General features: G+C 53.4%; 1 protein-coding gene across 15 annotated transcripts in view; it reads right to left on the reverse strand.

Moving 5' to 3' along the window:
• Positions 1-26,949, reverse strand: part of KCNAB2 (potassium voltage-gated channel subfamily A regulatory beta subunit 2) — a 111,778-nt gene that overhangs the window by 64,565 nt on the left and 20,264 nt on the right. For 4 of the 15 annotated variants that reach the window (XM_063787100.1, XM_054662152.2, XM_063787099.1 and 1 more), the window contains exon 1: positions 11,069-11,283. The exons of 8 other annotated variants lie outside the window; for them this stretch is intronic. The gene's annotated coding sequence lies outside the window, so the exon portion shown is untranslated. Of the gene's footprint in view, positions 1-2,375; positions 2,462-2,584; positions 2,608-11,068; positions 11,373-26,949 lie in introns of those variants that run through there. 3 more of the 15 variants (XM_016953019.4, XM_016953000.4, XM_016952998.4) reach the window with 3 other exon arrangements.

The following is a 26,949-nucleotide window of genomic DNA, read 5'->3' on the forward strand; positions in this document are numbered from 1 at the left end:
GCAATGGAGTTCCTGCCCCCAGGCTCCCCTGAGTAGCTGAGGGACGTGGACAGGAAACCAGGGCTGCAGAGTGGAGGGTTCTGCTGAGAGCAGAGTCGTCACCACAGCCCGTCCCCAGGGAGCCCTCCCATGGATGCTGCATAAGCAAACATGGCCCACGGGAGGCAGGATGTCCTCACACAGCCTTGCAGAAGGGGATGGGGGCTGGGATGCCTGTGCCTTTAACAGGGCGTGTAGCCCACCCCACACTTCACTCTCTCTTGGGTCTAGGTGCTGAGCTAACTTCCAGAATTCCGGAATCACAAACTCAACTTGGGTTGGAAAACAGTGCAGGGACTGAGTCACTGGTTCCATGAACATAGGGTGGGGGTCCAAGAATCTGCATTTCCCACAAGTTCCAGGTAACGCTGATGCTGCAGGCCCAGGGACCATGCTTTGAAGACCCCTGGCCTAGAGGCGAGGTTGAGGGCCAGGAGTCTAAGCAGGCCAGAGCCAGCCTGCTGCCTATTTTTGTAAATAAAGTTTCATTAGAACACCTCCATGCCTGTTTGTTTACGAATCCTCTCAGGCTGCTTCTGGGCTCCAAGGGCAGGGCTGAGGAGCTGCAACAGAGACTGGCTGGCTGGCAAAGCCTAAATTATTTACTATCTGGTCCTTTACAGAAAGAGTCTATGGGCACCTGCTCTATGCCATCCTCTCTCCCAGGTTCAGGGGATACCTCGCTGCTCCTCCCTTCCCACCCCACCCTCAGCTGCCACTACTGCTTCCCAGACCCCTGAGAAAACACAAGCAATCAGAAGCCACCTTCCACACACAGCGACACGATCTGTGCTCAAAGCCACCTGCCTTCCCTCCTGTGGCTACCCAGTGAACTGGCCCCACAGTGTCCACGGCCACGTGGCCGTCCCCAGCCCCACACCCACTCAAGGGCATCCCAAGCCCATTCCTCCTTCTTCAGGACGCACTGCCAGCTGCACCCAATGAGTTATTATTTCTCTCATCTCCAAAGAAAACAAAAAACACAGTTTCTTTTTTCTTTTTTTGAGACAGAGTCTCACTCTGTCACCCAGGCTGGAGTACAGTGGCACAATCTCAGCTCACTGCAACCTCCGCCTCCTGGGTTCAAGCGATTCTCATGCCTCAGCCTCCCAAATAGCTGGGATTACAGATGTGCACCACCATGCCTGGCTAAGTTTTGTATTTTTAGTAGAGACGGAGTTTCACCATGTTGGCCAGGCTGGTCTCCAACTCCCAGCCTCAAGTGATCCGCCCGCCTCGGCCTCCCTAAATGCTGGGATTACAGATGTGAGCCACCTCACTCGGCCTAAAAAAGCAGTTTCTTAGACCCACTTTCTTCTCCACTGTTTCTCGCCTTCCATTCACAAGAAAATTCCTCAAAAAGTTTTCCTTCACTTATCTGGGATTCCTCTTCTTCTTCCGGCTCATAAACCAACTCCAATCAGCCTCTGCCCTCACCACTCCGTGGAAACTGCACTTGCCAAGGTTGCGGTGACCTCTTCGTTGCTAGGTCCAGCGGTGCCCATCGTATCGGGGTGACAGAGGTGCTGCCTGCGGCTTCCCCAGCTCCCAGGACTCCACGCTCCCCTCTCATCCCTCCAGCCACTCCTTCTCAGTCTCCTGGGCTTCTTCCTGCTCATCGCTGTCCTCCAGTGGCTGCCCTTGCTCAGCCCTTGAATATATTCTTTTCCATCCCCACAAAGCCCCTCAGATTTCCACCCATCTCGTGGCTCTGAACCCCGTCCCCATGCTGCAGACCCCACCCCCTCTACCACTCCCCTGAACCCCAGATCTGTTTATTTCCTGCCTGTGTGGCTCAGCTATGAGGGTGGGGAACGTGTGCCTCGGATTCCTGGGTCAGACACTGAGCTCCCGACTGCCCTCACCCCCAGCCCAGTTCTTCCCAGGGTGGCCCCAGATGAGTAACGAGCTCCCCACCCTCCCAGGTGTCAGTCCCACTCCCGGGAGTCACCCCGACTCCTCCCTTCCTCCCACATCCCGCCTCCCACATCCAATCCATCCCTGGGCCAGGGGCCCCGTGCCTCTCCCTGTCTCCTCGCCTGCCCAGCTGCCACCGGCTCTCATGCTGCTCCTCACAGCATTCCCTGCGCCCACCTCCACCCCCGCCGGCAGACTCTACGTGGCCAGGGTGATCCTCCCAGAACATAAGTCAGATTATGTCATTGCTTCACTCCAAACCTTCCAATGGCTTCCATTCCATTCAGAGCCAAAGTCCAATCTCAACAGTGGGTCCACAACCTTTCTAGCCACATCCCCCGCTGAGCCCCTCACACACTGGCCCCTGCCACACTGGCTCCCTGGGGGTCTGTGAACCCAGCAGACAGACTCGCTCCCACCTCAGGGCTTCATGCACTCCTCCTGCTCCGGCCCGAATTCAACTTCTGACCACCATGGTCTGCCTGAGCATGCTCCCACGTTTGCCTCTTTATGCCAAGGTCACCTTCTCATGGAGGTCTTCCCTGGACGCCTCCCTTACATCGCAGTCCCCGTCTCCCCCACACTCCCTGGTCCCTCCCCTGGGCTGTTTCTCCCCAGCGCCTGTCACCTGCTCACATGCCTTCTCCTCCACCTACTCGTCTCGCTTATGCTGTCTGCCCACCAAGATGCCGGCTCCGGGAAAGCAGGGAGTTTTGTCTGCTGGTTCCCAGCTGTGCCTGGCACCTAGTAGACATGGAACAGATATTTGTTGAGTGAATGAATGAGTGGATGGATGCCTCTGTGACCCAGCCTGCTGAAGGCCAGAGGAGAGAGAGCACTGGAGAGGCAGCCGGGGCTCGCAGTCTGCGTTACTGCAGGTAGCACAGCCCATGGCGCTGGGGACAGGGCTCGCACGTGGAACAAGGGCAGCTTTCTCCAGAGGGTGCAATGCCCGCTGTGTCCAGTGGGGGTGCTCAGGGCAGCTACAGGTGCAGGGACAAGCGGCACCACTGGCCACTCAGGGAGGCGTCCCTGGGAGGCCACCTGTCCCACTCCCCACCCCTCTGGACTCCGAGAAGTGTTGACCCGAGGTCAGGCTGTATCTGTGCCAGCAGTCAGCTCTCCAGCCTGCAGCCACAGACGGGAACTGTACACATTACAAGGAACTGCAGGCCATCAACACAGCCTCTGTTTCATTCCTCCCCAGGGTCCCAGCAGCCCAGTCCACCACCTTTGCCACCTCCCAGGGGAGGAGGGGTTGGTGAGATTTCCCCACAGCCCCTGCTTTGCATTTCAGGACGCAAGACACACAGGCAGAGCCGACTGGCCCAGAGTCCACCTTGTCGAGCTGCAGACACCACTGTCCAATCAGGAGCGACTGCATCTGCCAAGGAGCCAATCCCTGTGGAGCCAACATCCTAAAGGGGATGCCGTGAGTTCCAGGCTGGCACAGTGGCTCCTTTAGCGCAGAGGGAGGCAGGCACAGCTAAGCTGCGTGGCCCCGGGATCCCTGACACCTCCGGGACTTGGGAGAACAGGCTTCAGAAACCAACACACCAGACCCAAGAGGGGAGCCTAGCAGCTGACGGGGTGCAGGGCCCAGGGTCCAAGCAGGGAGCCCACAGGCTAGGTCCCTCCCATCAGCTCCACTTCCACTTGGTCTGAGTGTGACCTGGAGCAAATCTTCCGGATTTAGATTTGGAGAAACTGAAGCATGGAGCATTTAGAAAGGCCTGCCCAACTTCTCACGGAGCAATGAGAAGCAAGATGTGAAAATGCTTGGAGACCAGGAAGGAATCCGGTCATTAAATCCTAGCTCTTTCCCTTTACGTGGTTGGCTGACAAGGACAGGGGACCCAGGAAGGTCGGTAGGCTCCCTCTTTGGGCATTTTCTTTCTTCCTACCAACTCACTACTTTGAAAACTTTCAAACCTCATAAAAGTGGAAATAATTAGAATAGCAATAAATACCCATATACTCTTCATCGCAATCATACACCAATTGTTTACCTCTTGTCTCACTTGTATGCATTCCCGCTCCTCTCTTCCCCTTTTCCTCTCTCCACACACATATGTACACACATACACATGCATACATGCACAGGCACACACCTACATATGCACAGGCACACACACGCACACACACCCACATGCACAGACATGCACACATACAGGCACACATGCAATGCACACATACACACACACATATGCACACACACCCACATGCACACACACATGCACAATACAGGCACACATGCAATGCACACACATATGCACACACGCACACACACCCACATGCCCACACACGCACATGCACACAGGCGCGCACACACATACACGCACACCCACATGCACACATGCGCACACACCCACATGCACACACACGCACATGCACACACACACTTTTCTCTGAACTGTTTGAAAGTGCGTAGCAATCCCCTGAGCTCCACCCCTCAATACCTCAGCACTCACCTGAGAATTCTGTCTTAACCACAGCACCAGCATTGTACCTAAGATACTTAGTTCAGTATCACCTGATCCTCTATTAGGTGTTCCCAATTATTCCAAAAATAACTCCTACAGCTTTACAAAAATCTGGGATCCATTCAAGGCTCACAAATGGCATTGGTTATTTCTCTCTCATCTCTCTCAATCTAGAAGCAACCCCCCATATTTTTCATTTTTGTTTTTTATGACATTGACCTTTTTTGAAACGTTTAGGTCATCTGTCCTGCTGACAGTCCCTCGCTTTGGATTTGTCTGATTGTAGCTTCAGGATTCAATTTAGCTGAACCTTTTTGGGGAGGTCTTTTCCTTTTCATGCGTCCAGGCAGGGGCGAACAAGCAAGTTTGCCCATCGAGGGCAAGACCAGGTCTGGCCATTTGGTTAAGGTGGTGTCTGCCAGGGCATAGCTCTTTCTTTTCTTTTCTTTTTCCTTCCTTCTTTCCTTCCTTTTCTTTCTTTCTCTTTCTTTCTTGCTTGCTTTCTCTCTCTCTCTCTTTTTTTTTTGACAGAGTCTCGGTCTGTTGCCAGGCTGGACTGCAGTGGCATGATCTTGGCTCACTGCAACCTCTGCCTCCTGGGTTCAAGTGATTCTCCTGCCTCAGCCTCCCAAGTAGCTGGGACTACAGGCGCGTGCCACCATGCCCAGCTAATTCTTGTATTTTTAGTAGACATGGTTTCACCATGTTGGCCAGGATGGTCTCAATCTCTTGACCTTGTGATCTGCCTGCCTTGGCCTCCCAAAGTGCTGGGATTACAGGTGTGAGCCACCGCAACCGGCCACTGCTCTTTCTTTTTTTCATGATTAACCAGGAATCACAGGGAAGGTTCTCGAAGGCTGTGTGAATATTCGGTTCCCCTATGACCCCTCAGTGGAGGTGTTTTCTCAACTGCAGTTTTTCTAGAAAGGCCAAGTTTGTTGCCAGTTTGAGCTCTGAATGCAAGAGTTGGTGAGAGGACAGGAAGCCGAGTTTGTTTAAACACAGAAAGGGATCCTGGGGGTCTTGAACTGTCATCAAAGCCATAGCCCCAGGAAGGCATTGCTGGTGAGACTCTTTCAGGGACTGATGGAAGGCCCATAGTGCCCCTTTATGGGACTCTGGCTCCTGGGGCAAGCCTGAGTCATGAGATTTAGGGCTGGCAGTTTCCTCTCCACGCTGCCCCATGCCCCTCTCTCTTTCTTTCTTTTTTTGAGACAGGGTCTTGCTTTGTTCCCCAGGCTGGAGTGCAGTGGCATGATCACGGCTCACTGCAGCCCTGACCTATGGGGCTCAAGGGATCCTTCCACCTCAGCCTCCCAATTAGCTGGGATCAGAGATGTGTGCCACCCAGCCTGGCTATTTTTTTTTTTTTTTAATAGAGATGAGGCCTTACTCTGCAGCCCAGGCTGGTCTCAAACTCCTGGGCTCAAGCCATCCTCCTGCCTCAGTCTCCCAAAGGGTTGGGATTACAGGCGTGAGCCACTGCACCCGGCCAGGGCTGGCAGATTTTTGGAAAAGGTGGACCCATACATAATTCTAGGCAAGGACACACAAGGAACAGCAGCCCCAGACTAAATGGATAAATGGAGCAAAACTCCCGGGGGCACAGCCAACCAAGGCGAGGGCCTCTCTTGGAGCCTCAGTTTTCTCATCTGCAGAATGGGGGGCCTGGGACCACAATTTCTCTGTTGGAGTTAATGGTAAATGACTATTATATTGAGTGCAAATGTGCCCTGGGAGGTCTGAGTAGGAGCTTTGGGGGCACTGTCTCTGATTCCTTCAACCTCAGCGTCAAAGGGAATCTGTACCCTGTCGGAGCCACCTGAGCTGCTTGCATGAGATGGGAAGAAGTCAATGCACCCAGGTGAGAGAAGGAAATAAATGAATGGCTTAAGCCAAGAAACCACAAGGAAAGGTCAGGACTGAGCCCAGGAGTCAAGGACAGAGACACAAAATAATAGAAGACACTTTCTGATTTGACCTGGTGTGGGGACAAACTGTTATGGTTACCCACATGTTCTGGTTGACGGAGCTGGCACCTGATTTGCATAGGGAGGGCATAAGGGTATGGGAGGTGGAGTTACTGACACCCAATGCCTCACTTCTCCCAGCATCCATGTCCTTTGCTGTGTGACTTTGCTGCCTCTCCCAACACACACACACACACACACACCCCTACACATACAAACATACCTATTCACATACACACACCTACACATACATACACACACCTACACATACATACACACACCTACACATACATACACATACCTACACACATATACTTACACATACACACATATACACACACACCTACACACCTACACACCTACACACACACATATCTACACACACGTACACATACACACATATACACACATAAACATACACATACCTACACACATACACACACATACACACACACATACACACACCCCTATACACGTACATACATATACACATACCTACACACACATACACACATACCTACACACATACACAGATACATACACATACAAACATACCTACACACATACACATACACACATACACACATATGTACACACATACACATACATAACACATATACACAATGCACAGACACACGTACATATGCACATACACACACACACACACACGTTGGAGGGGTGAATTCCTAGCCTTGCGCTCCTGTGCAACCATGTGACTTGCTTTGGCCACCGGAAGGTGATCAGATGTCTCAGTCACAGGAGACTTGCCCCTGAACCTCTGCCATCATCATGGGACATGCACGCCCCAGTCCACCCTGCTACATATGCAAGAGCCACCCCACCTGGACCAGGCAACCCCAGCTTCTCTGTGACATGGAACCAGCTGCTCCATGAGTGCATGATAAATAAATGCTCGCTGTAGCCACCAGCAGCATCATTATACAGAATTCATCTTAGCGCTTAACCCCAGGGCTCCAGGGAGCAAGTTCTGCTTTGATTTAATCTCCAGGGTCATACTTATAAACATTGAATTGTAAGTCCAGTGGGTACCTGGAAACCTACTTCCAGTTTCTGCAAAAGACATTATCTGTCTCTTTATTGCAGATTCTGGAGTACAAAAAATTTGAGCTGGCTGGAACCTTCCTTTAGTGAGAAGTCTTGATCCAAAGTCAGTACTTTGAGGCTGGAGAGGATCTCTCTCTAAGCTGAAATCTTGCCAGTGCTGACTGCACATGCTCTGATCTTCTTTGGGAGCTGGTTGATGACACTATTCCATCCCCTTTGGGTGACCTGAGGCGATCAGTCTGGGTTCCTGGGAAGGAGGTTAGGCCCAGTCAGTGGTTCGGATCTGGGCTTTGGAGTTGGCGCTGGCTCTGCCATGTGCTGGTCTATGACCTTGGGCAATTCTCTCAGCCTTCCCTGTGTCAGTTTCTCCATCTGTAAAATGGGATGATAATGAGGGAGGACTCAGTGTGCTAACAGGTAGGGGTGTGCAGTGGGGGCTGCAGGAGCTGGGACTAGCCTGTGCCCCGCCCTGGTGTCACATCAGGCAGAGGTGCAGGGAAGGCTCTGGCCCCAGGTCTGGGTGTGACTCCTGGGGAGTCACTGACCACAGCTGCTTCCTGGACATCTGTGCCATCTGCATGAAGGCAGGTGAAGCTGCTCTTGTACGGTGCATCCTGGGCAGCAGTCTTACCAGCAAAATTGGTGTTTGAGGGTCCTCGGCCTTGTTACAACACCTGCTCTACTGGCTGCTGGTCTCCTTGGCTGTCAGGAGGCTTCTCTGTCTTTTCCACTTTCCCAGAAAAGGCTCATCTTTTTTTTTTTTTTTTTGAGATGGAGTCTCTTCAGTCGCCTGGGCTGGAGTGCAATGGCGCGATCTCGGCTCACTGCAGCCTCTGCCTCCTGGGTTCAAGCAAGTCTCCTGCCTCAGCCTTCTGAGTAGCTGGGACTACAGGCACATGCTGCCATGCCTGGCTAATTTTTTTGTATTTTTTAGTAGAGACAGGGTTTCACCATGTTGGCCAGGATGGTCTTGATCTCCTGACCTTGTGATCCACTCGCCTGGGCCTCCCAAAGTGAAGGCTCATTTTTATAGACGTGACCAGCCACACCCAAGTGTGAACCCACGCCTCAGGGCGTCATGGCGGGACTTGTGGCGCTTAGGCTTTCTGTGGCTGCATCCAAATTCCGAATCATCCTGGAAGCTCAAAGGTTCCAGAAGACTGGTTTGCAGATCCCCGAGGTCTTAAGAATGATCACCTTGTATTCCTTATCTATTTGCCAGGCAACTTGGACTCACAGCTTTCAAAAGGCCAACTCTAATACGATGGGGACAGTGGCCACCAGGAGGCGGGGTCCCTGGAGGCCATCCTGGAGGTCAGTGGAGCAACACCAACGATGGACTCTCCCCCAGATTCACCTCTGTACCCATATCCTGTAAGACTGCTGGGAGGTCAGCTCCTCTGGGCAGGGAGCTTCATCCCTTTCCTTCACGGATGTACCTCCGCACCCAGAGTGGCCACCAGCATGTGGTAATGCCTAGTGAACATCGCAGAAGGGATGGAGAGAGGGGGGCTGTTCTGGGCTAGGTGTGACGTCCTGGGTGTCTTCCGGAAGGCCTCGGGGCGAGGACTCCAGCACCTGCTTGTTGAACTGATGTTATTTTGCATGTTGCTTCTGGAACCCCGGAGGTCCCCCCTGCCAAGCCCCCGAAGTATCTGCCGTGACTACTGTATAACACAAAACCATGGTCTGCTTGTTCTGCGTGCCAGAGCCTAGAGGAGCCATGGCAGTGACTGTGCTTCCAGCGGAGACAGGAAGAGGTATAACTGCTCAAAACCGCATGACACAGAAGGGCACTTACACAACACACACTTCCCCTCTCACCCAGAAGCCAGGCGCCCACACAGGAGCCCATTCCTTCCCTGGGTGGGATCTGATGGCAGAGGGTCAATGCTACAACGAAGGCAGGTGCTGACTCTGAGTGCACTGGGTTCAAGACCCTAGGGGGCCGTTGGCCTGGGGGGTCATGATGGGGATCTGGAAGAAAGGCCCATTTGTCAGAAGGACACCCCAGAGGGTGGGCAGGGGTCGGGAGGTCAACATAACCCAGTTCCCCGACAGCTCCATCCAGACTTTGGCTCAGATGCAGCCAAAGAAATGCGAGGAGAAGAACTGTGCAAACCTTACTAGAGATTGGAGATCCCAGTCAGGGTTCCCTGTGTTTGTCACAGAGAAACCTCGGTCTCTCCTCCAATCTCCTGAGGCCTGAGCCGAGGGGACCAGTGGCACGGCGACAGATGTCACATGGTTCAGGCAACAGCAGAAGCATTGGGACCTAACCACGGTGCCCAAGGTCATGACTGCCAAACGGAGCATTTGATGGTACATCACATCAACGCCTCATTAACAATTTTCAAGAAGATCACAAGCTAGAAATTTCAATCTCTTCAAAGCAACGTTCAATGCCTGTTCCCTGATTCCAAATACGACAGGTCTAGACTTTTGCAAGAACAGTCCACATTCACATGTAATCAATGCTGCAATGAACAAAAAATAGACCACAGCCAAAAAATTCCCATGCCTGCCCTAGCTCCATCCTGCCTCTCAGTGACCACAGGTGGAAACTACGGTGCCGTGCAGGGCCGCTCACCTGGCACTGGGTGGTGGGTACCCCAGCGCTGCGCAGACGGCACGACCCGCAGTGAGTCAGGGCTGCCGCAGGCTGCTCACTCAGTAGCTGGCAGGGCCTGTCCCCTGAGGAGGCAGCAGGAGCCCTCGACAGTTCAGTCCCCATAGCCGCACACCCAGGCCCCCGGCCTCCTCCCTTCAGCCATACACACACACACACACACACACACACACACACACACACACACACACAGTGTCCCCCAGGAGGCTTACAGCCTCCTCCCTCCAAGACCACACCCTGCACCCATATCCTGCCCAGGGGAAATGGAGGAGGCAAGTGAGAGGGGACGCAGGAAGCCATCACCAGGGAGCCCCTTGCCCTCCCCTCTGGGACAGTGACTCAGGGCTGTGCAAGGGGTTGCAGGGTGGGGAAGGGTTCTGAGGGGTCTTTATCCCCCACCACTGCCCTGTGCTCAGCCCCAAGGATGAGGGGAGAGAGGAGGGACTGGGGACCCACGTCATCCATGTTCAAGGCAGGGGCCTTCGCGCCTTCCACTCAGAGATGGGAATCCCCAGGCCAGGGCCTCCCGAGAGACAGCAGACAAGATGGGCAGGGCTCTCCCCAGGAGCTGCCAGCCCTGCCCCCTGCAGAGGGACAGAGGTGGCCCCACATGGCTCTCCATCTCCCGGCGTCTCCCTCAACATCGTCCCAGGGATGAAGGCAGAAGCCAGGGGAGAATGTGCGGCCGTCAGACATCTCTGCTGGGTGCCAGGCCCACTCTGTCCAGCAGCAGCAACAGGAAGCAGTGAAGGGCCGGGCTGCGTTGGGCAGGGTGTCTTTGGGGTCAGCTCACCCCAGGCTGAGGCCAATCCCTAGGCGGGCATGCGGGGCTCAGGGGTTCAGGCTGGCACAATTAACCCTGGACATTACGGGGGACCTAAGCCCTGCTCAGGGAGCTGAGGCTGCCCACCCGTCAGACAGAAAACCCATCCTAGACAACGGGATCCCCGGAGCACCCCAGGTACCTGCTCCTGAACGGGAACGACCGGAGACAAGGCCATTTTCCGAGCACTCAGGGGAACGCCAGGTCACACATCTGCTGCAAAGCACGCGCCTTGGGACCACAGCACCCAACAGGAAGTTGGTGCAGCGCGTGCCAGAGCTATGCACTGCCGCCGCAGGGCTGAGAAGCCTGGCGCGCCAGGGCCCCGTGGGGTGTCGGGGCGTGGCCTTTGCTCTCAGGCATGCCTAGCGCGTGACCCAGGTGGGAGGGCCCGACATCTCCGACCTTCCTGGATGAGCAGCGGCCAGATGGGGCAGGAGACAGGCAGAGGACAGGAAGCAGGTGGCTGTGAGGAGACAGCCCGGGCCTGTCCCCAAGCGGCCCCTCCAGAGTAGGAGGCAGACCTTCCCTGTTGGCCCAGGAGCCCCTTTCTCAGGGCAGAGGGTTCTGGTGATGTTGAAGAGCTCCCCTCACTGCTGCCGGCCGGGATCGGCTGTGTGCCGGGATCGGCTGTGTGCCGGGGTGTGCCGCCCACCTTTTACCTGCGCTCCCTCATCTGATCTTCCCTGCTGCCCTGGGAAGGGGTACTGCTGCCCCCCCATGCTACAGGTGACAACACGAAGGGTCAGAGAGCCCTGGACTCAGGGCTGGCTGACTCTAAAGTGTGCTCTGAGCTGTGCACTGCTGAGAAGCCCAGGGCAGGCTCTGCCACTCCATCTCCCAACTCTGTGCCAGGACACAGAGGGGGCAGCCGCCTTGAGGGGACAGGTGGCCCTGGGGAGGACGGGCCAGAGGTAAGAGCACCCTCTGCGGGGTTTTTCTCCCTCCCCGCGGCCTCTCCCTGCTCTGCCATTCCTTCTTGGGGAGGCCCCTCATTCCTTCTTGGGGAGGCCCCTCCTCCCTCCTACGCCAGCTGCTGAACCTGGGGCCAGGCTCTCTGGTGACTCACTCTGGGCACAGCCCAAGCTCTTTGGGGTACCAGGCAAAGGGAGGACTCGGGTGGAACATTCCATCTCCCGCGGTGCTGGCCACCTGCACCGTGTTGAGTCCCTGGTCCCAGGCCACCCCCGTGTGTGTGATTCCAGGAGGGAGGCTGGCACCCCCTCTCCTGGCATAGGTACACAGCTCTGAAGCCTACACCAGGGGTGCTGCTGTGTGTTCCCGGCAGGATAAAGATAAAGACAGTGGTTAGGGGAGGTAGAAAGAGGAAAAGGAAGGGAAAATAAAATAGTTTGGGGGCTCAGTAGGAAAGTAGAGGTGTCGAGAGACAAACAGGAGGGAGAAGGGAGAAGGAGGGAGGCGAACGAATGGGAAAATGAAAAAGAAAGAGCGAGGCGCCATGACGGAGAGCTGGGGGACAGCAACCCATGTTGAGCCAGCTCTGGGCCTTGCTCCCAACCCTGACTGTGACATGCTTTTTACAGATGGGGAAATTGAGGCCCAAGAATATTAAATAACATCCAAGGTCGCTTGGTGAAATTAGTGGCAAAGCTGGAACCAGAGCCTGGGTGTGTCCAGCTCGAAATTGGGGTTCTTTCCTCACACATACCTTGACCTCCTGCCCTGGAGCCCCCCACGGAACTCTGGCTCTGGACAGGTGACCTCTGCTGCCTCCCAGAGCCAGAGAACAGCCGTTATCCTCTTGGCCCCCAGCACGGAGATGTTGCCCTGACTCTGTGGGTCTCCAAACACAGACTGTATTCACGGCGATCACAGACCACAGCTGCAGATGCTGAATCTCATGAGCAGAGGTAAAAGCTGGGGGATGCGAAAGTAACCTCACTGGCTGCTTCGCAGTTTCAGACACACTGAACCAGCCCTCAAACCTCAGCTTCATTCCTGGCTCTTAAAAATAAATTGTATTTTCAGATATTTGCCAACTCTTTTTTTAAAAAGTTTCTTTGGACCAGGAAGGCAGGTGACTGGTAAATGCTGAGTGGCAAAATTAGAGATACTTCATTTAAAAGACACTACTGGCTGGGTGCGGTGGCTCACACCTGTAACCCAGCACTTTGGAGGCCAGGGTGGGAGGATTGCTTGAGGCCAGGAGTTCGAGACCAGTCTGGGCAACATAGTGAGACCCAATCTCTAACAAAAAATTTAAAAATTAGCCTGGCGGCTGGGCATGGTGTCTCACGCCTGTAATCCCAGAACTTTGGGAGGCCGAGATGGGTGGATCACCTGAGGTCAGGAGTTCGAGACCAGCCTGACCAACATGGTGAAACCCCGTCTCTACTAAAAATACAAAAATTAGCTGGACATGGTGGTGGGCGCCTGTAATCCCAGCTACTCGGAAGGCTGAGGCAGGAGAATTGCTTGAACCCAGGAGGCGGAGGTCGCAGTGAGCCTAGATTGTGCCATTGCACTCCAGCCTGGGAGACAAGAGTGAAACTTTCCATCTCGAAAAAAAAAAAAAATTAGTCATTCATGGTGGTGCATGCCAGTGGTCCCAGCTATTTAGGAGGCTGAGGTGGGAGGATCCCTTGAGCCCAGGAGTTTGAGGCTACAGTGAGTTATGATCATGCCACTGGACTCCAGCCTGGGCAACATAAGAAGACCCACCTCTATAAATAAATAGGTAAAGAAAAACAGAAGGCACTATCAACAGTAATAAGGCAACCCAGAGTGAGTGAAAATACTTGCAAATCCCATATCTGATAAGAAATTAATATCCAGAATACATAGAGAACTAAAATTCAGCAGAAAACCAAACAGCCCAATTACAAAAATGGCAAAGGACTTGAATAGATACTTCTCCAAAGACAAGACACAAATGGCTAATAAACACATTAAAAGGTGCTCAACGTCAGTAACCATTAGGGAAATGCAAATCAAAACCACAATGAGACACTACCTCGCAGCCATTAGGATGGCCGCTATAAAAAAGCCCAGAATAATAAGGGTTGGCAAGATGTGGAGAAATGGGGACCCTGTGCACTGTTGGTGGGAATGTAAAATGGTACAGCCACTATGGAAAACAGTATGGTGGTTCTTTGAAAACTAAAAGTCGAATTACTATATGATCTAGCAATTCCACTTCTGGGGATATACCCTAAATAATTGCAAACAGGGTCTCAAAGGGATATTTGTACCCGTGTGTTCACAGTAGCATGATTTGCAATAGCTAAAACATGGAAACAACCCAGGTTCACTGATGGATAAAAAGATACGCAAAGGCTGAACATGGTGGCTCATGTCTGTAATCCCAGCACTTTGGGAGGCCAAGGCAGGCAGATCACTTGAGGTCAGGAGTTCAAGACCAGCCTGGCCAACATGGCGAAACCCTGTCTCTACTAAAAATACAAAATTAGCTGGGTGTCATGGCAGGCACCTGTAATCCCAGCTGCTCAGGAGGCTGAGGCATGAGAATCACTTGAACCCAGGAGGCAGGGGTTGCAGTGAGCCAAGATCGCGCCACTGCACTCCAGCCTGGGTGACAGCGAGACCCTGTCTCAAAAAAAAAAAAAAAAAAAAAAAAAAGATAAGCAAAATGTGGCACACACATGCAAGGGAACATCCCTCAGTCATACAAAGGAAGGAAATGCTGACATATGGTACAACACGGATGAGTCTCGAGAACATTCTGCTAGGTGAAATAAGCCAGTCACAAAATGACAAATACTGTACAATTCCAATGATCTGAGGTCCCTAGAGTAGTCACGTGCATAGAGACAGAAAGCAGAATGGTGGCCCTCAGGGGCAGGGGAGGGGGAATGGGGAGTTCCAGTTTAATGGGGACAGAATTTCAGTTTGGGAGAATAAAAAGGTTCTGGAGATGGATGGTGGTGATGGTAGTGCATATATTACGAATGTACTTAATACCACTGAACTGTACACTCAATACCACTGAACTGTACACTCAATACCACTGAACTACACACTCAATACCACTGAACTACACACTCAATACCACTGAACTGTACACTCAATGCCACTGAATTACACACTCGATACCACTGAATTATACACTCAATACCACTGAGCTGTACCCTCTATACCAACTAGCTGTATCCTTAATACCACCGAACTGTACACTCAATACCAATGAACTGTACACTCAATACCACTGAGCCATACACTCAGTACCACTGAACTGTACACTCAATACCACTGAACTATACACTCAATTCCACTGAACTATCCACTGGATACCACTGAACTGTACACTCAATACCACTGAATTTACGCACTCAATACCACTGAACTAGACACTCAATACCACTGAACTGTACACTCAATACCACTACACTACACACTCGATACCACTGAACTATACACCTAATACCACTGAACTGTACACTCAATGCCACTGAATGACACACTCAATACCACTGAACTGTGCCCTCAATACCACTGAACTGTACACTCAATACCACCGAACTATACACTCGTACCACTGAACTACACACTCAGTACCACTGAACCATACCCTCAATGCCACTGCACTTTACCCTCAATACCACTGAACTGTATACTCAATACCACTGAACTGTACACTCAATACCACTGAACCATACCCTCAATACCACTGCACTTTACCCTCAATACCACTGCACTTTACCCTCAATACCACTGAACTGTACACTCAATACCACTGAACTGTACACTCAATACCATTGAACTGTACACTCAATACCACCGAACTACACACTCATACCACTGAACTACACACTCAGTACCACTGAACCATACCCTCAATACCACTGCACTTTACCCTCAATACCACTGCACTTTACCCTCAATACCACTGAACTGTATACTCAATACCACTGAACTGTACACTTAATACCACTGAACTATACACTTAATACTATTGAATTGTATACTTAATACCACTAAACTGTACACTTAAAAGTGGTTAAGATGGCACATTTTATATGTACCTTTACCACAATAGAAAAAACTGGGAAAAAAGAAAAAGAAAAAGAAACTTCTGCATCATGGAGTCAACAGCAGCTCCACATTTGGGTGTATGTGTTTAAGCCAAATATTTAAGCTGGCTCAATAAACATGGCACATGGCGGCTCGCGCCTGTAATCTCTGTAATCTCAGCACTTTGGGAGCCCGTGGTGGGTGGATCGCTTGAGCCCAGGAATTTAAGACCAGCCTGGGCAACATGGAGAAACCCTGTCTCTACAAAAAATAAAATAAAATAATTAGCTGGGCATGGTGATGTGCACCTGCAGTCCAGGCTACTTGGGAGGCTGAGGCAGGAGGATGGCTTGAGCCTGGAAGGTCGAGGCTGCAGTGAGCTGTGATTGTGCCACTGTACTTCAGCTGGGTGACAGAACAAAACTTTGTCTCAAAAAATATATATGAAAATAAAAATTTTAGGCTGGGTGTGGTGGCCTTACAGGTTTACAGGTGGGATTACATGCCTGTAATCCCAACACTTTGGGAGGCCGAGGCGGGCAGATCACCTGAGGTCAGGAGTTCGAGACCAGCCTGGCCAACATGGTGAAACCCCATCTCTACACAAAAATTAGCCAGGCATGGTGGTGGGCACTTGTAATCCCAGCTACTCAGGAGGCTGAAGCAAGAGAATCACTTGAATCCAGGAGGCAGAGGTTGCAGCGAGCCGAGATCGCACTATTGCACTCCAGCCTGGGTGACAGAGCGAGACTCCGTCTCAAAAATAAATAAATAATAAAAATAGAAATTTTAAAAATGTGGTAGATACGGTTGCTGGCTGGCCCACCTGTCACCCATGACCCCTATATTTCCTGAATTTTCTTCCAGCTGGGGTGGCCTGTGGCGGTCCATAACCCGAGTCCAGGAGGGTGGGGCTTCGGGAAAATTCTGCTTGGAAAGGGACGCGATCCTGGTGTGTTCTTGTCATGGAAGAGGCTGAGTATCAGGTTCTGCTTCTGTTTTCAGCAGGGGTGGTGCTGGGGGCTTCTCAGGCTGGATTGGGGGCAGGAGGTGGCAGTCTGAGAGGCTGAGGTGGGAGGCTGTACTGCAGCAGATGGTCCTGACCACAGAACGAGATCCCGAGCCAGCCCTGTCTGGGGACCACCAAAATTCTTCTCCTTTAATGGGGACCTCACAGTGGTTCTCCTTATAGCTTCTAGTTATTTCTACAACGTAAGGATCAACGACTGAATCAATTTGCTTTGATGTAACTTCATTCCTCTGGGCCAGGACTGTGGGGAGGGGGCACATCCCCCAAGTGTTACCAAGATAACTAGGTTTACATGTCGTGAAACCTCCGAGCATGCAGAGACGGGACCCCAGGTGCAGGGCTCCGGGGGATGCATGACCCCCTCTGCAAGACCTCCACCTGTGGGAAACTCTAGGCAGATCATCCCACTGGGGACAACTGAAATGACAACATGGTCCTTTGCATGCTGATTGGAAACCAGATTCCTCATAACTTTCATCTGCTGGGCCTGCTCCGCCCTCCGGAGATTGACAACGAAGTGAGTCCCTCTGTCTAGGACAATCCCTGGAGCATCTGAGGACACCCGCCATAGCTCACCCCATCTACAACCGGGCCCTTTGTTCTTGAGAGCAAACCTTGCTTCTTTCCCTCCTTCCACACAAGGTTTCTGACTTAAGCCATGAATATAATTTTGGCCGACGCTGTGCAGCACGTGCCGCACGTGGGCTGTGACACCGGACCCTCGCCAAACCTTACAGGCCAGCCTCGGGGTGGTGCTGTATCAGTGAAGACGCTCAGGTCGAGGTTGGCAAGCTGGGCTTTGGAGAGCAGGGAGTCCGGTGCTCCAGTGCCCGACTCCAGAGCCTTAATTAGCCACCATTCGGCACAGTTTCTCTCTGGGACATCAGCACCCTGCCACTCTCTTTTAATGGTGTTTCTGACACCTTCCTAAAATGACAGAGGCACCCAGAACCTGAGCAACACTGCACACCGGCTGGCCAGCAGAGAGTGCAGTGTGACGGCTTCCCTCCTTGCTGTAGGACAGGGGTTGGAAAACTGCTGCGCCAGCCTGTCACCTGTGTTTGTGCAGCCCTCGAGCTAAGAATAGTTTTTACAGTTTTATTTATTTCATTTAATTTTTTTTAGGAGAAGGGAACTTACTCTGTTGCCCAGGCTGGAGTACAGTGGCATGATCACAGCTCACTGCAGCCTTGAACTCCTGGGCTCAAGTGATCCGTCTGCCTCAGCCTCCCAAGTAGCTGGAACTACATGTGTGTGCCACCCCCCCCCCCCCCGGCTAATTTTATAATTTTTTGTAGAGACAGAATCTTGTTATGTTGCCCAGGCTGGTCTCAGACTCTTGGCCTTACACTGTCCTCTTGCCTCAGCCTCCCATAGTGCTGGGATTACAGGTGTGAACCACTGTGCCCAGTCCAATTTTTACAGTTTTAAACGAAAGAAAACCAAAAGAAGAATAACATTTCATAACACACAAAATTTATATAAAGTTCCAATCTCAGCATCCATAAATAAAGTTTTATTGGCAGGTAGCCAAGCTATCTTGTTATCTTAGTGAGCTTGGGGCTGCCATAATGAAATACCACAACCTGGGTGGCTTAAACAACAGACATTTCTGTCTCACGGTGCTGGAGGCTGGTAAATCCAACATCAGGGTCCTGGCTGATTTGGTTCCCGGTGAGGGCTCTCTCTTGCAGACAGAATTCCTTCCTGCTGGGTCCACACGGGGTAGGGAGGGAGCTCTGGCCTTTTCCTCTTCTTACCAAGGCACTAGTCCTGTCGTGAGGCCTCTATCCCAAAATAAAAAAAATTAGCTGGGCGTTGTGGTGCATACCTGTGGTCCCAGCTACTTGGGATGCTGAGGTTGGAGGATCGCTTGAGCGATCCCAGGAGGCCCAGGCTGCAGTGAGCCACGATCACTCCGCTGCACTCCAGCCTGGGCAACAGAGCGAGACCTGAGCTTATCTAAACCTTGTCACCCCCAGAGCCCCACCTCTTAATACCATCACATTGAGGATTAGGGCTATCCATCTTGGGGGACAGAAACATTCAGTACACAGCACCTATTTACATATTGCCCGGGGCTGCTTTCACGCTACTATGGCAGACCTGAGTAGTTGCAATAGAGACTGAATTTCCTGCAAGCTGAAAACATCGACTATCTGGTCCTCTATGAAAACATTTGCCTGGCTGGGCGCAGTGGCTCATGCTTGTAATCCCAGCACTTTGGGATTGGGAGGCTGTGGTGGGAGGATTGCTTGAGCTGAGTTCAAAACCAGCCTGGGCAACACAGTGAGACACCTTTTCTACAAAATTACAAAAAAAATTAGTTGGGTGTGGTTTACAGCTATGGGATTACAGGTGGGTGCCTGTAGTACCAACTACTTGCAAGGCTCAGGTGGGAAGACTGCTTGAGCCTGGCAGGTCAAGGCTGCAGTCGCCTATGATCACACTATTGCATTCCCGCCTAGGCAACTGAGTGAGATCTTGTCTAAAAAAAAATTTTTTTTTGCTGAACCCTGTTCCAGGACAACATCTCCTCCAGGAACACAGCCTTTTAGGCCACGCCTGGCTGGGTGTGGTGGCTCATGCCTGTAATCCCAGCACTTTGGGAGGCCAAGATTTTTTTTTTTTTGAGACAGTCTTGCTCTGACGCCCAGGCTGCAGTGCAGAGGCGCTATCTTGGCTCACTGCAACCTCCGCCTCCCAGGTTCAAGCAATTCTCCTGCCTCAGCCTCTCGAGTAGCTGGGATTGCAGGCACCTGCCACCATGCCCGGCTAATTTTTGTATTTTTTACAATGGGGTTTCACTATGTTGGCCAAGATGGTCTCGAACTCCTGACCTCAAGTGATCTGCCTGCCTCGGCCTCCCAAAGTGCTGGGATTACAGGTGTGAGCCACCCATGCCTGGTGGGTAAATCTCTTGAGCCCTGGAATTCTAGACCAGCCCAGCAACATACTGAAAACCCATCTCTACTAAAAATACACACACACACACACAAAGCCAGGTATGGTGATGTGCACCTGTGGTCCCAGCAACCTGGGAGGCTGAGATGGGAGGATGGCCTGAGCCTCAGGTTGCAGTGAGCTAAGATCGTGCCACTGCACTCCATCCTGGGTGACAGTGTGAGACCTCATCTCAAAAAAAGCTCAATAAGAAGGCCATGCTTCCCCTGCAGACACCTGTGCTCCCCTATCTGGTTTGCACACACCCTTGCAGAATCCACACCTCTGCTCTACGCACCCCGCGTCCCCAGCCCTATTTGCCCATCCTTGTGGGCCTGAGTCTAGGACTTTTCCTCTCTCTTGGTGGGGAGGGGGTCTCACTGAAGTCAGACGGCCTGTACGGAGCTCGGCACTGTCTCCATGCATACTCCTGGTCACGGTATTTTGTGGGTGAGTTTTAGGCGGTTTGTTGACTTTCCAGCCAACTCTGGGATTCTGCTGGGTTTTCCTCTTGTGAGACCATAACCTCCTCTCCTGGGGATGTGACACACAAATCCGCTTTCATAACCGGTACCCAGAAGGCAGACATATTTCAGCAGCGGTGTGATTAGTGGCGTTCTGCCCATCTCTGTTCAAAACCTCACTCTGGGAGAGGATCAGATGCAGCAGGTCCAGTTGACGCTGGTCAAGCTCCTGTCTGGGGCTCACGCAGAAGTCCAGTGGGACGTATTAGTGTCCATGCTCCATAGCGTCACTGCAGTGTCACTGCTGCTGTCTACTGTCTGCCCCGCCCGAGTCACACCGCGTGTGAGCAGCACCCCAAAGCCTTCCTATAGATGCAAACCTCATGGCTTAAAAGCTCCTTGCACTGTTTTCTGGTAGACGCCTGTCCAGTCACATGTTATGCACAATTTTTAAGTGTTTCACACAGGCCTCGTGAAAACGCCTCATCAAATTCAGTACTTGGCTCCACAGTCTATTGAAAGGATGCTCTGTCTTGAAAGCCCTGTGGTCTCAAGGGGGTGGACACATTGACATGTTCTCACAGCCCCAGGTTTAAATAGCTCCACTGTGACTCATGGAAGCTGGGGAAGAGCCAAGGGACGTCAGTGCATCCCAGGAAAGGACCCACCAGGAGCGAGGTCCTCCCTGAGCCCTGGCCTGTGGAGTCCCACCCACCCCTCACTCGGAGATGTTGGAGGGTGGCCCAGCAGGGTGGTCTGGGGGACCCTGCTTGGCCCCTGGGAGTCCGTGGGAAGCCTCCTTCGCTCTGAAAGCTGAAGCTGTCAGCAGGCAGCAGGCAGCAGGTGGGTGCTGGTGGCTGGAATGTAGTGCTTCCTTTACGGTGGGGTTTGAGGCCCATCGAGTGACTAAATGTCTCTGGACAAAAGATGTTCCTTGCATCAGAGAAACCTCATTATTGCAGAATCTCCTTTCTTTTTTAAATAAAAACATCTCTAGGGGCTGGGTGTGATGGCTCACACCTGTAATCCTAACACTTTGGGAGGCCGAGGTGGGCAGATTGAGCCCAGGAGTTCCAGACCAGTCTGGGCAACATGGTAAAACCCCGTCTCTACAAAAAAATACAAAAATTAGCCAGGTGTGGTGGCGCATGCCTGTGGTCCCAGCTACTTGGGAGGCTGAGTGGGAGGATCACTTGAGCCCGTGGAGGTGGAGGCTGCACTGGGCCATGACTGCGACACTGCACTCCAGCCTGGGTGACAGATCGAGATCCTGTCTCAAAAAACCCCCCCAAAACCAACCAACCAACCAACCAATCAACCAAAAATCTCTAAAGCTCCAAATCAATATTAGCATAGCAAACCCAACACTGACCCAAGCCCCATAGACACTGGAGCTGTCTTCAGCGGACAGGACGCTTCCCCAGGGTGCTTACGCAGCTATGGCAGGGAAGGGCAAACTTTTGCAGCAATGGGACAGACAGTAAATATTTTAGGCATTTCGGGCCAGTCCATCTCGATTACGATTACTCAACTCTGGGTGCAAAAGCAGCAAATATGTAAATGAAGGGCGTGGCTGTGTTCCAATAAAACCTTATTTACAAAAACAAACGGTGGGCCTGATCTGGCCCCTGGGCCATAATTTGCAGACCTCTGACACATTAAAAAAGGAAGGTGAAGCCAGGCACAGGGGCTCACGCCTGTAATCTCAGCACTTTGGGAGGCCGAGGTGGGTGGATCACCGGAGGTCAAGAGTTCGAAATCAGCCTGGCCAACATGATGAAACCGTCTCTACTAAAAATACAAAAAGTAGCTGGGCATGGTGGCGGGCACCTGTAGTCCTGGCTACTTGGTAGGCTGAGGCAGGAGAATCACTTGAACCTGGGAGGTGGAAGTTGTGGTGAGCTGAGATCCCGCCACTGCACTCCAGCCTGGGTGACAGAGTGAGACTCCATCTCAAAAAACAAAAAACAAAAAACAAAAAAAAAAAAAGGAAGGTGACCCCGTCTGCAATACAATTAAGGCAAAAGTGCAAATCCTCTTGCTGTGTACAGCACATGCTGTTCTGCTCCTCTGGGGGCTGGAGCCCCACATGGGCCCAAGCCACAGCCCTGCCCTTCTGTGGGGACACTCTGAGTCTGGAAGGGGGAACTCCTTCAGGTCAAAGAGGAAACTTTCTGGCCAAGTGGTTCCCATGCTGCCTGCGAGCCTAGCCTCTGACCTCACTGCCTGGTGAGGGTGACGGGAGGAGGAGAGGATGCCAGAGACTTTTGGGTGCCCTGTGTGTCCCCTCAGTGCTACCTTCCCTGCTGGTAACTGTGACTTCTCATCAGATCGCAGGCATCAGGTTCATCTTCTCTGGAGTAAACACCATCAAGGCATCCTCGCAGCCCTCTCTGTGGTGCTGCTTGCCGGCAGAGAGCCGAGGACAGCTGGCCGAGCCACGCAGGCTGCTGTCTCTAATGCCACACTATTTTTGGTGACTCTTTTGCCTCATTTATTTTTGATTTGAGTTGCTCATACAGACTGTGTGTTCTTTCTCCCTCCTGCACTGAAATGAAATAAGCGTAGTATTTTTAAACCTCACTTGTGTTACTTCATGATTAGCACAGATAAGCACTGTCCGACGTGGTGCTGCGTGGCCTCTGGCTTCAGCCCTGGGCTTCACGTGAAACTGGCCTGCTCCTGGATGTGGGCCTCATTCTTCCGGACACCAAGCCCTACGCTGAAGCTGGACATTGGATGGTGGGGGTCCAGGGACATCCAGGAAGTGCCCTCCGAGTACAGTGGGTGCAGGAGAAGGACACCCATCTGAGCAGCAGCCCTGAGCTGTATTAATGTGTGGGCAGCGATGTCAGAGCTGCTGGCGACCCAGTGCAGTCTGAATGAGGCCTCGGGATAAGGGATTTCCCATGCGTTCATTCAGCGTAATTTTTGCCCCATAATCCTATGAGGTTAGTACTATGTTTTAGGCACAAATGACAGCTGAGAAAACTGAGGCTTGGAGAGATAAAGCTGGCCTGCCTTGGTCACCTGGTGAGTGGCAGTTCTGGGAGTCCACCCTCTAAAGCACAGTCTTGTTCTATGGCCAGCAGAGAAGTCCAGAGACAAACACGGGAACAGCCAAAGGCCTCCTCGTAGGGTGAGCTGAGTGGTGCTTCTCAAGATCACTGAGAACCGACTGCTGGGGGGGCCCGGGCAGCAGCAGGGGGTGGGTGTCGTCAGGAGTCTCCGAGGCAATGCAGGTGTGAGCTGGGGCCACCTGGGCAAGGGCGGGGAGACAGAGGTGACCAGTGGCTGGCAATCCAAGAGGCTGAGACCGCAGGGTCTTCGGGCAGATGCGGGGTGTAGGGGGAAGACAGGGGTGCAGGTGGCTCCTGGGTTTCCAGAGGTGAGTGGTCAGTTTCTGAAACAGGGGAGTTGCGGGTGCAGTGGTGTGGGGGAGCCCTGGAGCCAGTGGCGGCTGTGTCTGGCCTCAGATGCTGGTCGGGCATCCACGTGGGGAGGCTGGTGCTGTCCCCTGACAGGGCTCCTCCCCAGCCGTGGATTGGGTGGTTGTTTCTTTCGTGCCCAGGGCCTTTGCAGACTCAGATCCCTCTACCTGGGATGCTGTTCCTTGGGGTTCCTGCTCAAATTTTATCTCTTCGGAGAGGCTGCTCCAGAGAGCTCTGAGCGTCACAAGTGTGTCTTCTGCCAAGCGCCTACCCCAGCCTGTGTGACTGTTCACCTGACTGGCCCCAGCGGGACACTGAGGGCAGGGGGTGGGTCTGTCTCGTTTCCTGCTGAATCCCTCATGCCCGGAACAGGAACTGACACCTCATTGGTGCCCAGCACGCTTTTGATGAACGCACGAAGGTGTCCCAGCCCGCTCTGAACAAGCAGCTTTCTGCTTATAGATAACACAGATGCCAGCATGAGGCTGAAGCCAAGCAGAGCAGTGGGAAGTGGAGCGATGGGAGGTCATGTTCTGCTGCTCCTCTTAGGGCGACAGAGGGTGCCCTGCAGCTGCAGCAGTCTCCTCCAAGGGGATCCACAGTGGGAGAGGGCAGCCTGCACAGGCCCAGGCTTATATCCCTGACCGAGAGGATGCCTGGCTCACAGGGCGTGTGTGCAGAGCCAGGCATCTCATGGGCATGCGTGCATGGGTGAGCACCTGCACAGAAACACACACACGGCTCACGACCACCACTGCTGTCACCTCCACCTCTACCATGATCTCTGCCCCTCCATCTCAATCATCTCTATCTCTGTCACCATCACCTCCTCCTCCCCCATCACCTCCACCATAACCTCTACCCCCTCCGCCTTCATCACCTCCACCACTACCTCCATCTCCACCTCCACCCACCACCTCCGCCTTCATCACCTCCACCACTACCTCCATCTCCACCTCCACCCACCACCTCCGCCTTCATCACCTCCACCTCCGCCTTCATCACCTCCACCACTACCTCCATCTCCACCCCCATCCACCACCTCCGCCTTCATCACCTCCACCTCCGCCTTCATCACCTCCACCACTACCTCCATCTCCACCTCCACCCACCACCTCCGCCTTCATCACCTCCACCTCCGCCTTCATCACCTCCACCACTACCTCCATCTCCACCTCCACCCACCACCTCCGCCTTCATCACCTCCACCACTGCCTCCATCTCCACCTCCACCCACCACCTCCGCCTTCATCACCTCCACCTCCACCCATCACCTCCGCCTTCATCACCTCCACCATTACCTCCATCTCCACCTCCACCCACCACCTCCACCTTCATCACCTCCACCCGTCACCTCCACCTTCATCACCTCCAGCCATCATCTCTACCTTCATCACCTCCACCTTCATCACCTCCACCTTCATCACCTCCACCCACCACCTCCACCTTCACCTCCATCACCTCCACCTCTACCACCACCATGGCCTCTGCCCCCTCTGCCTTCATCACCTCCACCTCCACCATCCTAGGCCAGCTCATTGTCCTCTGAGCACTACTGCTTTCAGCTTCTCTGGGAATCTTCCCCTAGCAACCTTCCGGGGGCAATTCTGCTGCTCTTCAAGCTGCAGTTCTCACCTCCACAGGCAAGGGCCCCACAGGTGCCCCTTCAGCCCACCCCCCTTCCCTGGGCTCCAGGTGTTGGCTCCATCCACGCGGATATCCCTGGAACTCTCCCTCTCGCCCACCTCCACCACTTGCCTTGGAAGCTCCTGCCTGGACCATGGTTGTCAACCTGCCACCAGAGCCCCGTTTCTATTTCTCAGCAGCAGATCTTTTCATGCCATGCTTTTCTCAAAAGCCCTTCGTGGAGGTCCAGGGCTGTCAGCATGACGTCCAAGTGCCTCAGCTCGGCATCCAGAGCCATTCACAGCCTCTCCTGTCTACCTTTCCATTCTTCAACCCCCTCTCTGCCCCTGCACATCTGCCTGCCTCTCCTCCTGCACACCTGGCCCTGGGCACACGTGCCTGCCTCTCTCCCACACACCTGGCCCTGGGCACACCTGCCTGCCTCGCCTCCCGCACACCTGGCCCTGGGCACAGCTGCCTGCCTCGCCTCCCGCACACCTGGCCCTGGGCACAGCCGCCTGCCTGTCTCCCGCACACCTGGCCCTGGGCACAGCTGCCTGCCTCGCCTCCCGCACACGTGGCCCTGGGCACAGCTGCCTGCCTCGCCTCCCGCACACCTGGCCCTGGGCACAGCTGCCTGCCTCGCCTCCCGCACACCTGGCCCTGGGCACACCTGCCTGCCTCTCTCCCGCACACCTGGCCCTGGGCACAGCTGCCTGCCTCGCCTCCTGCACACTTGGCCCTGGGCACAGCTGCCTGCCTGTTTCCCTCCTGCTCCTGTGCACGTGGCAGCTCCTGTCCTCACTCCTGCTGCTCCCTCAGAGCAATGCTGCATCTCCCCATCTGCTGGGGACTTCACCTGCCTCAGGGGCCAATGTGTGGCTGAGTCCCAGGTCTGAACGGGTCACCCACACTATTTGCAGTGGTCGTCCTGGTGGTGGGCAACAGCAGGTAGAGAGTTGCACTTTCCATTTCTACCACCTCTATCATCTGTGTCTTCTAAATGATGTGGCTAAAGTCACACAATTCTAAGGAGGAAAGAGCTGGGGCAGGCCGCTCGCCTGCAGAGCCAGGACTCTCCATGCACCTCCTGCCACTCATTCGCCACTTCCACGATGATTTCTGGGGAAGAGCGCCCTCATGGCTTTCAAGTTAAATCTTCAACACTCGAGGGCCAGCCCAGCTCCCGGGCCACTACCTTCCTAGGAAAGACCCTCCCTGCCCATCCAGCCTGCCCATCAGCTAAGGGGAAGATGGGGCGGCCCACCCCACCCTGGGCTTCCCCATTTCCTGTGTTCACCTGAGCAGGGACGAGGAGGGGCTCCTCAGCCCTTGACAACATGGAGGGCTGTGAACTAAAGGAACTGGGGGTGACTGGAGCAGGGAGGGGCCAGGGGCACGCTCTTCAATCCCCAGACACAGCTGCGGCTCATCCAGGGCTGTTCAGAGCAAGGCCTGTGCTGTGCATCCCTGGCCACACTTGAGACAGGCCTTGACGTTAATATTGATCCACTTATTTTTCCAGTTACTTTTTATT

This window comes from Pan troglodytes, chromosome 1 (assembly GCF_028858775.2).
Source record: "Pan troglodytes isolate AG18354 chromosome 1, NHGRI_mPanTro3-v2.0_pri, whole genome shotgun sequence".
Lineage (NCBI taxonomy): Eukaryota > Metazoa > Chordata > Mammalia > Primates > Hominidae > Pan > Pan troglodytes.